The 10034-nt window shown below is 41.4% G+C and overlaps 1 long non-coding RNA gene across 1 annotated transcript in view; it reads right to left on the reverse strand.

Moving 5' to 3' along the window:
• LOC115289706 overlaps positions 1-7059 on the reverse strand; it is a 13187-nt gene extending 6128 nt beyond the window's left edge. Inside the window, exons 1-2 of the long non-coding RNA XR_003907770.1 lie at positions 6533-7059; positions 3317-3530 (exon numbers count right to left, since the gene is read on the reverse strand). This is a non-coding gene — a long non-coding RNA (uncharacterized LOC115289706). The remainder of the gene's footprint in view (positions 1-3316; positions 3531-6532) is intronic.
• Between the last annotated feature and the right edge of the window lie 2975 nt (positions 7060-10034).

Consider the following 10034-nt stretch of genomic DNA (forward strand, 5'->3'; position numbering starts at 1 on the left):
TTCCCTTCCCTTCCCTTCCCTTTCCCTCTCTTTCTTTTCTTTCTTTCTTTCTTTCTTTCTTTCTTTCTTTCTTTCTTTCTTTCTTTCTTTCTTTCTTTCTTTCTTTTGTGGGGGACTGGAGCCTACTTTCAAGAGTAAATGATGGGATGATTAAACACACCAATATCTCTTCTGTGCAGTAATATTTTCCCTCTTGATGCCGGTGTGAAGAGAGACAAAGCTCCCTATATTCACAGAATTTCTAGGCAAACATCATTCATTTTCAAGGGTTCAGCACCTACCTTAAGTATTTAATTTTTTTAAATGTTTATTTATTCTTAGAGAGAGAGAGAGAGAGAGAGAGAGAGAGAGAGAGAGAGAATCAAAGCAGGCTCCAGGCTGTCAGCACAGATCCCGATGCAGGACTTGAACCCAGGAGCTGTGAGATCATGACCTGAGCAAAAGCCAGATGCTTAGTGGACTGAGCCACCCAGGCCTCTCTACAGTATTAATCACAGTGACAATAATGAATTTCTTTGCTTCCTAAAGTGCTGAGGGGGATGCAGTGAGAGTGATTCTTTCAAAGCAGAAGAGAGGTTTCTTTGAAGGGTGGAATATGGCTAATTGCGTCCCCCCGCCCCGCTCCCTCTGCCCCCCCTACTGCATACCCCCACCCCACACCGTACCCCAGCATACCTCAAGGAGACAGATCTAGAAACCAGTCAGAAGACATGTCTCCTGCAAGGTTTGTCCTCTGACTACCTGGGCAGTGAGCAGGGTCCCACCATGGGAGGCCATGTGAGCAGACATGGACCATTCTGGAAATTAGGGTAGATTTGATTTCAGCTATAGCAGGCTAGACAGATTCCTCCTACACATGGATTTGATGGCATGGGAAATTAAGCTTCTGTTGGAGAGGGAGTGAGGAGAGGGGAAAAGAGCACAGGATTTTGGAGTTTGGCTCTACCAGTAGCATTTATCAGTTACCAACCTTGGCCAACCTGTGCAACATCTCTGAGCCTTAGTTTCTCTGTTTCATAATCATGCCAACTTGTAAGCATCATACTGAGGATTAATTAGGACACATATTAGACAGAACACAGGAACAGGTATAATTACAGCAGCCGGCTGGGGTTTTTTAGCATGATAAACTTGGATAACAAACGTTTCAATGTTGTTAGCCCTCAACTCAGGGTCCTCTTCAAGGTTATTGCCCCCTTCTACCTGGAACACCTTTCACCTTCTCTTTATCCATCTCCATCTTATCTATCTTTCCCTTCTCTCCAATCCCTATTGATTTCTCAATCTCTCTTCCTATCTCTCCATCTCTATCTTTGTTCATGTCTACATTGCACTCATCTAGCCTAAAATGTAATGATTTTATACATCTTTGAATCTGTGTCTTCTTTCTCTCCACTCTGCTAGAGTGTTTTTGAGTACAGGGCTCATGTCTTGGATGTGGTAGGGCTCAGGCAATGTGAAAAATAAATATGGATTGGTTGTCTTTTTGAAAAAGGAATCTCTAAATGTAGAAGAAATACTTTTCTTTCGCATGGCACCCAAATTCATATGGGTAGCGTGTGGAGGGTTGCACCAGTAAATCCACTGATATAGCCCAATGGTTGAGTGTTGATTTTTAAAAACCGAAATACACAGTCAATGACATTACTCTTTTCTCCATGTCATAAAAATTTGGTTGTGAAGCAATAATGAAAGATATCAGGCCCAGGAAGTTTTTAATACTTGAATATGGCATTCGGGCAAAGAAAGACTTATTTATAGTGGTTATCTATCCATCAAGTGCATCTGTGGATTTCAGTGTCTCTTGGCTCAGCTCCAGGCATGACAGGAAATCGAGGATCGTGTGCCATGAAATACAGCAGTGGAAGTGTCAGTCAATTGAAAGGAACTTTCTAGGGTCAAGGCACAACAACTGGGTGAGGATGTGCTGCCGACTGCACCAGCATTTGCTCTGTGCCAGCCCAGGAAACCAACTTTTGAAGTTAGATGAGGTGGTAGGTAGGGAGGTAGAAATAGAATCCAGAGTTATAAAAAAGAAGAGTAAATATCAGGAAAATATTTTAAAATTCTTCTGGGACAACATCCCTGGATCTAAAATACAGCAGAAGGAGGCACCTGGGTGGCTCAGTCGGTTGAGTGGCCAACCTTGGCTCAGGTCGTGATCTTGCTCGTGGGTTCGAGCTCTGCATCAGGCTGTGTGCTGATGGCTCAGAGCCTGGATCCTGCTGCAGATTCTGTGTCTCCCTCTCTCTCTGCCCCTCCCCTTCTCACCCTCTGTCTCTCTCTGTCTTTTTCAATCTCTCAAAATAAATAAACATTAAAACATTTTAAAAAATATTGCAGAAGGAAATGATTTCAGACCTTTGTCATATGTTACAGTTGGACGGCAACCACCTTCTCGTATCACTGGCGGCTTCCTCATGACACGTGGAAGGGGCAAGAAAGGGCGAGAGCCAGGAGAAAGCACCCATGTAATAAGGACCAACTTTTGAAATTAATCATCAAGTCTAGTCTCTCCTACTCATTCGGCACTTCTGTAGGACAGGCCTACGTCTTTTTTGTCTTGGTCTTCTTAATGTTTATGGTACACAGTGTGCATTCAATAAATGGTGGTGAAATAAATGATGACCAAAACATGCACTCTGACTTAATTCTTATACTTTAAATTATAAAAAAAATGTGTGTGTTATTTTTAATGGGAAATTTGCCAAAATATACAAAACACTTTAGAGTCTTGTCTACTATTCCTTATTCCTTCCCCTCTTCTCCAAGTATGTGAAAACATTATAAGCATCTATGGAGAGTTCAATACTAAGTTACGTGTATTCCTGGATTGCGTTTTCTTTGAGAAACACATATTCACTCTAAGTTCTAGGTTTTTCATCTCTGTTGAAAGGTAGAATATTATTCTGGGGTTTCTGGGATGACTTTGTTTATGTGGCTTGCTCTTGTTCATTTATCAGTCACCATTGGTTAGAGATTGCAGTTAACTTCAATATTTCTGAATTGGAAAAAGATACCTTTATGCATATGCATTTTTGTGGTCTTGTCCATCCATTTTCTTCAGATAATTCCCTGGAGAGTGTTCTGTGTTACAGAGTACACGTATTCAAAGGGTTTTTGATATGTTACCAAAATGTACCTCTACCATGTGATCAGTTATTGACCAGTTCTAAACAACCAAAGCACACCTAGCAAGTTTCAGCAAAAAGGAATTTATTCCCAGTTATTGGGTGCTCTCAGTAATTGGAGTGATGGAGGACCCATTCTTAGGTGGAGCCTATAGGGAAACCACTAGACCCCGGGATTTCATTACCTGTGTTGTCATTAAGAAAGCAGCCAGTGCTGTGGTAGGAAGTTGCAAGATCAGGAAGCTGCTCGAAGTAAGTCCTAACCGCCTCCATTAACATCTGTGCTGTTGAAAGACTTCTCATCAGGCCAATGGACAACGGTCAACAGGTGCCTCTGGAGTGGTGGAAAGGCAGCAATTTCAAATTACACAGCCTTGTCCCGTTGGTGCATTCTTGTTTCTGGAAGAAAGGAAGCATTCCTTCTTGCATACTAGGGCTTCTGGAAGAATAAGGCCCAAAGCTGCAGTCCCAGAAAACAGATAATTTTTAGGGTATGTGTGTGTGTGTGTGTGTGTGTGTGTTTAAATTTGAGGATAGGTGACACTGGATGTTACAACTCTCTCAGGTGTACAACATTGGACAACAACTCTATACACTGGGCTACGCTCACCACAGATGTAGCTACCATCTCTCACCATACAATGCTATTATTACAGTACCATCGACTATATTTCTTGTGCTGTTGAGGGTGCATTAATAAGTGGAAGAAAAATAATAAGTGGAGTGAAAAATGCCAGCCTGACTCCTTTCCCCTAGATGCTGGACCGACATTTTCCAGTGAGAAAGGAACAGTGTCACATACTGGCTGCTGGTTCAGAGCATATATTGCAACTAGACGGCAGGGCCTTCACTTCACAAGGTTGTTTCTCAGTCGGCGCCACAACTGAGGGTTCAGTAGCCTATTGTAACATTCTTTAAGGCCATCTGCTTCTGGGGATACAAGACATGTTAATCTTGGTGAATCCTTTGAGGGCCAGTCCATTGTCTCACTTTCTTTTTTGTAAGGTCAGTTCCTTAATCAGAAGCAATGTGTTGGATCCTTTGTGCATATTGCATTCAGTAAGTCCTGGGGGTTGTTGGTAGATGGAAGGTGAGAAACAAAGGAAACTTCCATTTCCATATATCTTTATGTGAGAGAAGACATTGAAGCCTCTGCCATTTTGGAAGGGACCCAATTATGACTAATCTGCTACCTGGGGGCTGGCCAGACTTTGAGTTTGAGGCCAGCTAGACCAGTTTTGCTGAGGAGAAATCCATGATGATCCCCATTTTTGCCACTCATGAGTGGCATTGAGAAAGCACTGGGGTAGCTGGAGAACGAGGCTGAAGGATGTCTGGGATCCTATCTTGTTCCTCTGATTATTGAGAACCTCTTTCACAAAGAGCCCTTCGGGTGAGCATTCACATCCCACTCCGAGCCCATTCTAACATATGCATTCATACACCTGTTCTCCAAACCTCCTTGTCACTAGTTCTTCACTCTTGGTTTTTCCAAACTTTTTACCATATGGCTAAACCATTACACGTCTCCCACAAATTAGTGTAGATCTGTACCTGTGCTTATTTTTCTAAACAAAGTAACCAAGCAAAAGCAAAACAAAAGCAAACCAACAAGATGTACCACTCGAAGTTCTGTCAAAAGAGACGGTTTGCTTTTCCTGTTGTCTTTCAGGGAGTACTGAGGTGATGTGTGAAAAGTCCACTCGTTACTGTTACCAGTATTATCATGTAGGTTAGTCTGTAAACAGGCTCCATTTTGTTTTTTAGTTTTTAAAAAAACATTTTTAATGTTAATTTATTCTTGAGAGAGAGAGGGAGGGGCAGAGGGAAAGATGGAGGCACAGAATCTGAAGCAGACTCCAGTCTTTGGGCTGTCAGCACAGAGCCTGATGCGGGGCTTGAACTCACAAACCATGAGATAGTAACCTGAGCTGGAGTTGGACACTTAACGAACTGAGCCACCCAGTCACCCCTCTTTTTATCTTTTTAAGGCAACTGTCCATAGAAAACTCCCCAAGAAGCTTGAACTTGACATGCTTGAGTTCTGGGTACATCTGACTTTATGGCTTGGCAACTCACATGACACTCAGTCCTGGATGGTCGACTCAGGACACATGGTTATTCATTGTCCCATAGTCAGGTATTCCGTCTACCAGAATTCAGAAGTAACCCAGTAACTCTTTCTCAACAGAAGAATAATTATATTCTTGGGAATATAACTTTGTTCCAAAGTCTTATGAGCTTGGATTATTATTGACTTCTTAGGCTCTGCACAGTATCCAGCCCTGCCTCAGAGACTTTGAACACAACTTGACCTTCTATATCTCAAGGTCTAGATGTTTTCAGCTACTAGGGCCATGTGGAAAGCCTTTCCCCCCACCCCCCATGTTTCCCTAAAAGGTGGTGTAGTCTATATCATCTCCAAAGTTTAAAGAGGCCACTTTTGATAGTTTTTTGACAGATACCATATGTTTGCACTCATAGGTCTAATAGGAGAAACGTAATGGAGGACCATGGGGAGAGGAAGGGGGAAAGAGAGTTGGGGAGAAAGAGGGATGCAAAACATGAGAGACTATTGAATACTGAAAATGAACTGAGGGTTGAAGGGGGGTAAGGGAGATGGTAGTAATAGAGGAGAGCACTTGTGGGGAAGAGCACTGGGTGCTATGTGGAAACCAATTTGACAATAAACTATTAAAAATAATAAATAAATAAACATTAAAAAAAGAGGCCACTTTCTTACTTGTAGAGTTCACAATGTGGCATACCTCTTGAACTTTGAAAAGACTTTCCTAATATGTCTCAGACAACTACAACTGCTGAACTTTTGATGTAGGGCCAAGTCTTTGAATTTTTATCTCCTACTCTGGCACTCCTGTGTCTCACCAAGAAACCTAGGATATCTGTTATCAACATTCGGCCTTCTGCAATGTGAGAAGATCAACGTCTCTGTGGGATCAATTATGACAGAGTGAGATAAAAGGGTGAGATGAAATTTGTGTTCTGGGCAAAAGTAAATTACTTCTAGTGAATTGTGGTTATTGGGAAAGAAAAAAAAACCTCATCAGATTAATAGATGTATACTAGTTACCAGAATCTGTTGATTTACCTCAATAATGAGATTATTTTAGGAGCAGCAAGGGCATTTAATATCACATTCTGATGCAATTTTTAAAATCCAAACATTTTTAAGACCCTTTTTTCTTTTGCATACACTAAGTGGTTGAGTTTAATGGACTTTGGATAAGAATGAATCATCCTGAATCTTTTAGGTCTTTGACGGCGGTTCTTATCTCTACGATTCTACCTGTGATGTGTGGTATTGCTTTTGGTTTACCATTTTGTGTGAAGATAATGGTATGGAAATTCAGTTCCAAAAATTTCCACTTGGTTCCACATACCATGGCTCAGTGTCCAAGCACCTTGTTTTCAGCGAGACACTTAGGTAGGAGGCGCCAACGGGTCACAACCCTTGACTTCTTAGGCTCTGCACAGTATCCAGCCCTGCCTCAGAGACTTTGAACACAACTTGACCTTCTATATCTCAAGGCCTTCACCACAATGATGTTCTGGTTCCCCAGGAATTTAGATTTGCTCAGAGCCAACATCTAATAATCCCTGGAAGATGTGGGGATTTTCCTTTCATCTCTGAATCTCATTTTCTTCATCTGTAACATGGACAGAAATATCACAACTACCAAAAGAAGATTGGTCTTGAGGATTCACAAGAGGGGAAAAGCAAAGCTCTTAGAAAAGCCCCCGGCACAAGGCTCAGTATGAAAATACTAGTACTACCAGGATTCTTGATGACAAGGGTGCTGTTACAGCTGCTGCTGATAACGATGATGGTGATGCTACTCTTTTGAAGCCACACTGTCAACTTCTGAATCTTTCTCCATTTAGGTGATAACTACTCATTACACTGGACTTTTGGCATTTTACTATTTTTGTCATCACTATTGTGAAGGGACAAAAAAAAATTCCACACCTGGGAATATAACACTAAAAATTTGACAAGCTGTGTCTTGTCAATTTTTTTGGTTTAAAAAACCTTTTGGTTTGATTTTTCCTGCACTATGAAGTCACAAAGTACTGAGGCACGGGAATTCTGTCCAGAACTCACCACTCTTGTCAGTGGTTTCTTCTAAGCCTGACCTCTACACTAGACCTCAAGTTTCCTGAGGGCTGGGGACAAGTCCTCATTCACTGCTATAGCACTATCGTGTGGCTGGCTCTGGTATGTGTTCAATAACTATTTGTTGCTTGAACAAATAAATGCCCTGACCTGTGTATGTCTTTAAGGCATTTTATTTGCTTCTTCCTTCCCACTTTTTCAAACTTCCGGATACATCAAGCTTCTTGCTCTTCATTAAATACTCAGGGATATTTATTCCTCTAGGCCTTTCACATGTTTTTCTTTAAAATTTGTTTTAACGTTTACTTATTTTTGAAAGACAGAGAGACAGAGCATGAGCGGGGGGAGGGGCAGAGAAAGAGAGGGAGACACAGAATCCAAAGCAGGCTCCAAGTTACCAGCTGTCAGTACAGAGCCCAACATGGGGCTGTGAGATAATGACCTGAGCCGAAGTTGGACTCTTAGCCAACTGAGCCACTCACGTGCTTTCTTTCTTTCTTATTGGTGTTAATGTCTTTCCACCTCTCTGTCAATTGGAAACTGTTGTGTATACTTCCTGCAAGAAACCTTTCCAAAAGATTCATTAACAGTGTGAACAATTTTCTCACTCAGCCTCTAATAACATTTCACATTTGCCCCTAGCATCTTCTTTATTATTCTGAACCTTATTTATGTGTGCACATATCTGCCTCCCCCATGTACACTCTTTCGGGCACAGTTTTTGGCACACAAATGTGCAGTAAACGTGGGATGACCTTCAGCTGATGGAGAACAGGGGAAATACGTTTGCCTGGTTCAGACAGGAGCAGACATTGCCCGTATCACTCTTTTACGATCCCTTCTAGCTGTGAAGCAATCAGAACTCTTTCTGCATGACTAAAACTCCCAGATAAACGTTCCTCCCAGTTGGCAATGGGAATATAGGATAGCTCCTGGTGTCCAATGATCATATTGTCTTGTTGAAAAGCCTAAGTTCCAAACATTTTAGACATGACTTACATATTAAAGAAGTCATTTCTATATTGGAAAAATGTGGACTAACTATACAAAGGATGAAGTTCTTTAAAAAGAAAGGTAGATGGATGGAAGAACAAAAAGATGGGGTGTGGTACCAAAGAGTTTACCTGGTAATCTGCATTGATGACATCAGAAAATAAGCATCTTGATGCATCATAGAGAGTCTCCTTTCAAATAAAGTTATGAAAATGGGGATAGCATTTCATTTCCGGAACTACATCAATGCAGTTTACACAGCTCATTAAATATATAACATAAACTTTTTGACAAGGTTTAAAAAAGCAAGACAATCTAATAAGTTTCCTTATTAATTTTAAAACATCCCCTTCCCAACTGAAGTGGAGAAATGTTTTAAAGAAGTCAATGGAAAAAAATAGATAGGCTATTTTAGAGACAAGGGAGAATGAGTATAGCAGTGTTCCTCTGATGAATATTGGAGTTGTGAATTTTGGGGTAAATGACAAAGGAGACGATGCTTTGGGGCGAGCATGTGGAGGTATTTGGCATGGCTGATGGCAGGATTAAAGAGAAGATGCTGGGAGTGTCTCAGGTTGACAGAATAATCAAAGGAACGAAGATGGAGGGATGGGGGTAGTATTCTCAACTTTTAGTAGTAAGATTGGACTAATAAGCCCACAAAACCCATACGGGTGTGGCCTATAGATACATAGTCTCATACAATGAGGACAGGAAGGCCCCTGGGTGGCTCATTTGGTTAACCATCAGCTCTTGGTTTTGACTCAGGTCATGATCTTGTGGTTTAGTGAGTTCGTGCCCTATGTTGGGTTTTGTGGTAGCAATGTGGAGCTTGCATGGGATTCTTTGTCTCCCTCTCTTTACCCCTCTCCCACTCGCACTGTCTCTGTCTCTCTCAAAATAAATAAATAAACTTTAGAAACTGAGAGTAGGAAAATAAGCACAAAAATTTATTGCTATTATTACTATTTGGCCACAAGGTCCCATGGTGTATAGCTTACAACATGGAGCCTGAGTGAAGATTTCAAAGCCTGGCCCCCCTTCTTCCTTGCACAAGTCACTGAATCTCTCTTTCTCTTCATTGTCTCCTTGGTGCAATGAGACTGTGAAATCAGGGCTGTAATATGAATTAAAAGAGTTAATATTAAAAATTTTTTAATGTTTACTTGTTTTTGAAAGAGAGAAAGAGAGAGAGAGAGAGAGAGAGAGAGAGGCAGAGCACAAGTGGGAGAGGGGCAGAGAGAGAGGGAGACACAGAATCCAAAGCAGGCTCAAGGCTCTGAGCTGTCAGCACAGGGCCCAATGGGGGTCTCGAACTCACAAACCATGAGATCATGACCTGTGCCGAAGTCAGATGTTCAACCCACTGAGCCACCCAGGCACTCCAATGAGTTAATATTTCTAAGGCATTGAGTTTGTATAACTCTGTGCTATTCTTTTTTATTTTTAAAGTTTATTTGTTCGTTTGTTTAGAGAGAGAGCATAAGTGTAGGAAAGAGAGGCTAGGCTCTTTGTGAGCGTGGAGCCAGATGCTGGGCTCAAACCCATGAACTGTGGGATCCTGACTTGAGTTGAGATTGAGAGTTAGGTGTTTAACTGACTGCAGCATCCAAGCACCCCAACTCTTTGCTATTCTTATTATGCAACATATAGATAACACCTCTCATTTCCCATTAATTGTGTGGACTGTATCATTCTATAGTTATGATTACCTAAGTGCTTTTTATATATCTAAATGAATTGACATTGGGCTTTTCCTGTCTTAGCTCTTCTGT

The sequence above is a fragment of the Suricata suricatta genome, chromosome 4 (assembly GCF_006229205.1).
Source record: "Suricata suricatta isolate VVHF042 chromosome 4, meerkat_22Aug2017_6uvM2_HiC, whole genome shotgun sequence".
In the NCBI taxonomy this organism is placed as follows: domain Eukaryota; kingdom Metazoa; phylum Chordata; class Mammalia; order Carnivora; family Herpestidae; genus Suricata; species Suricata suricatta.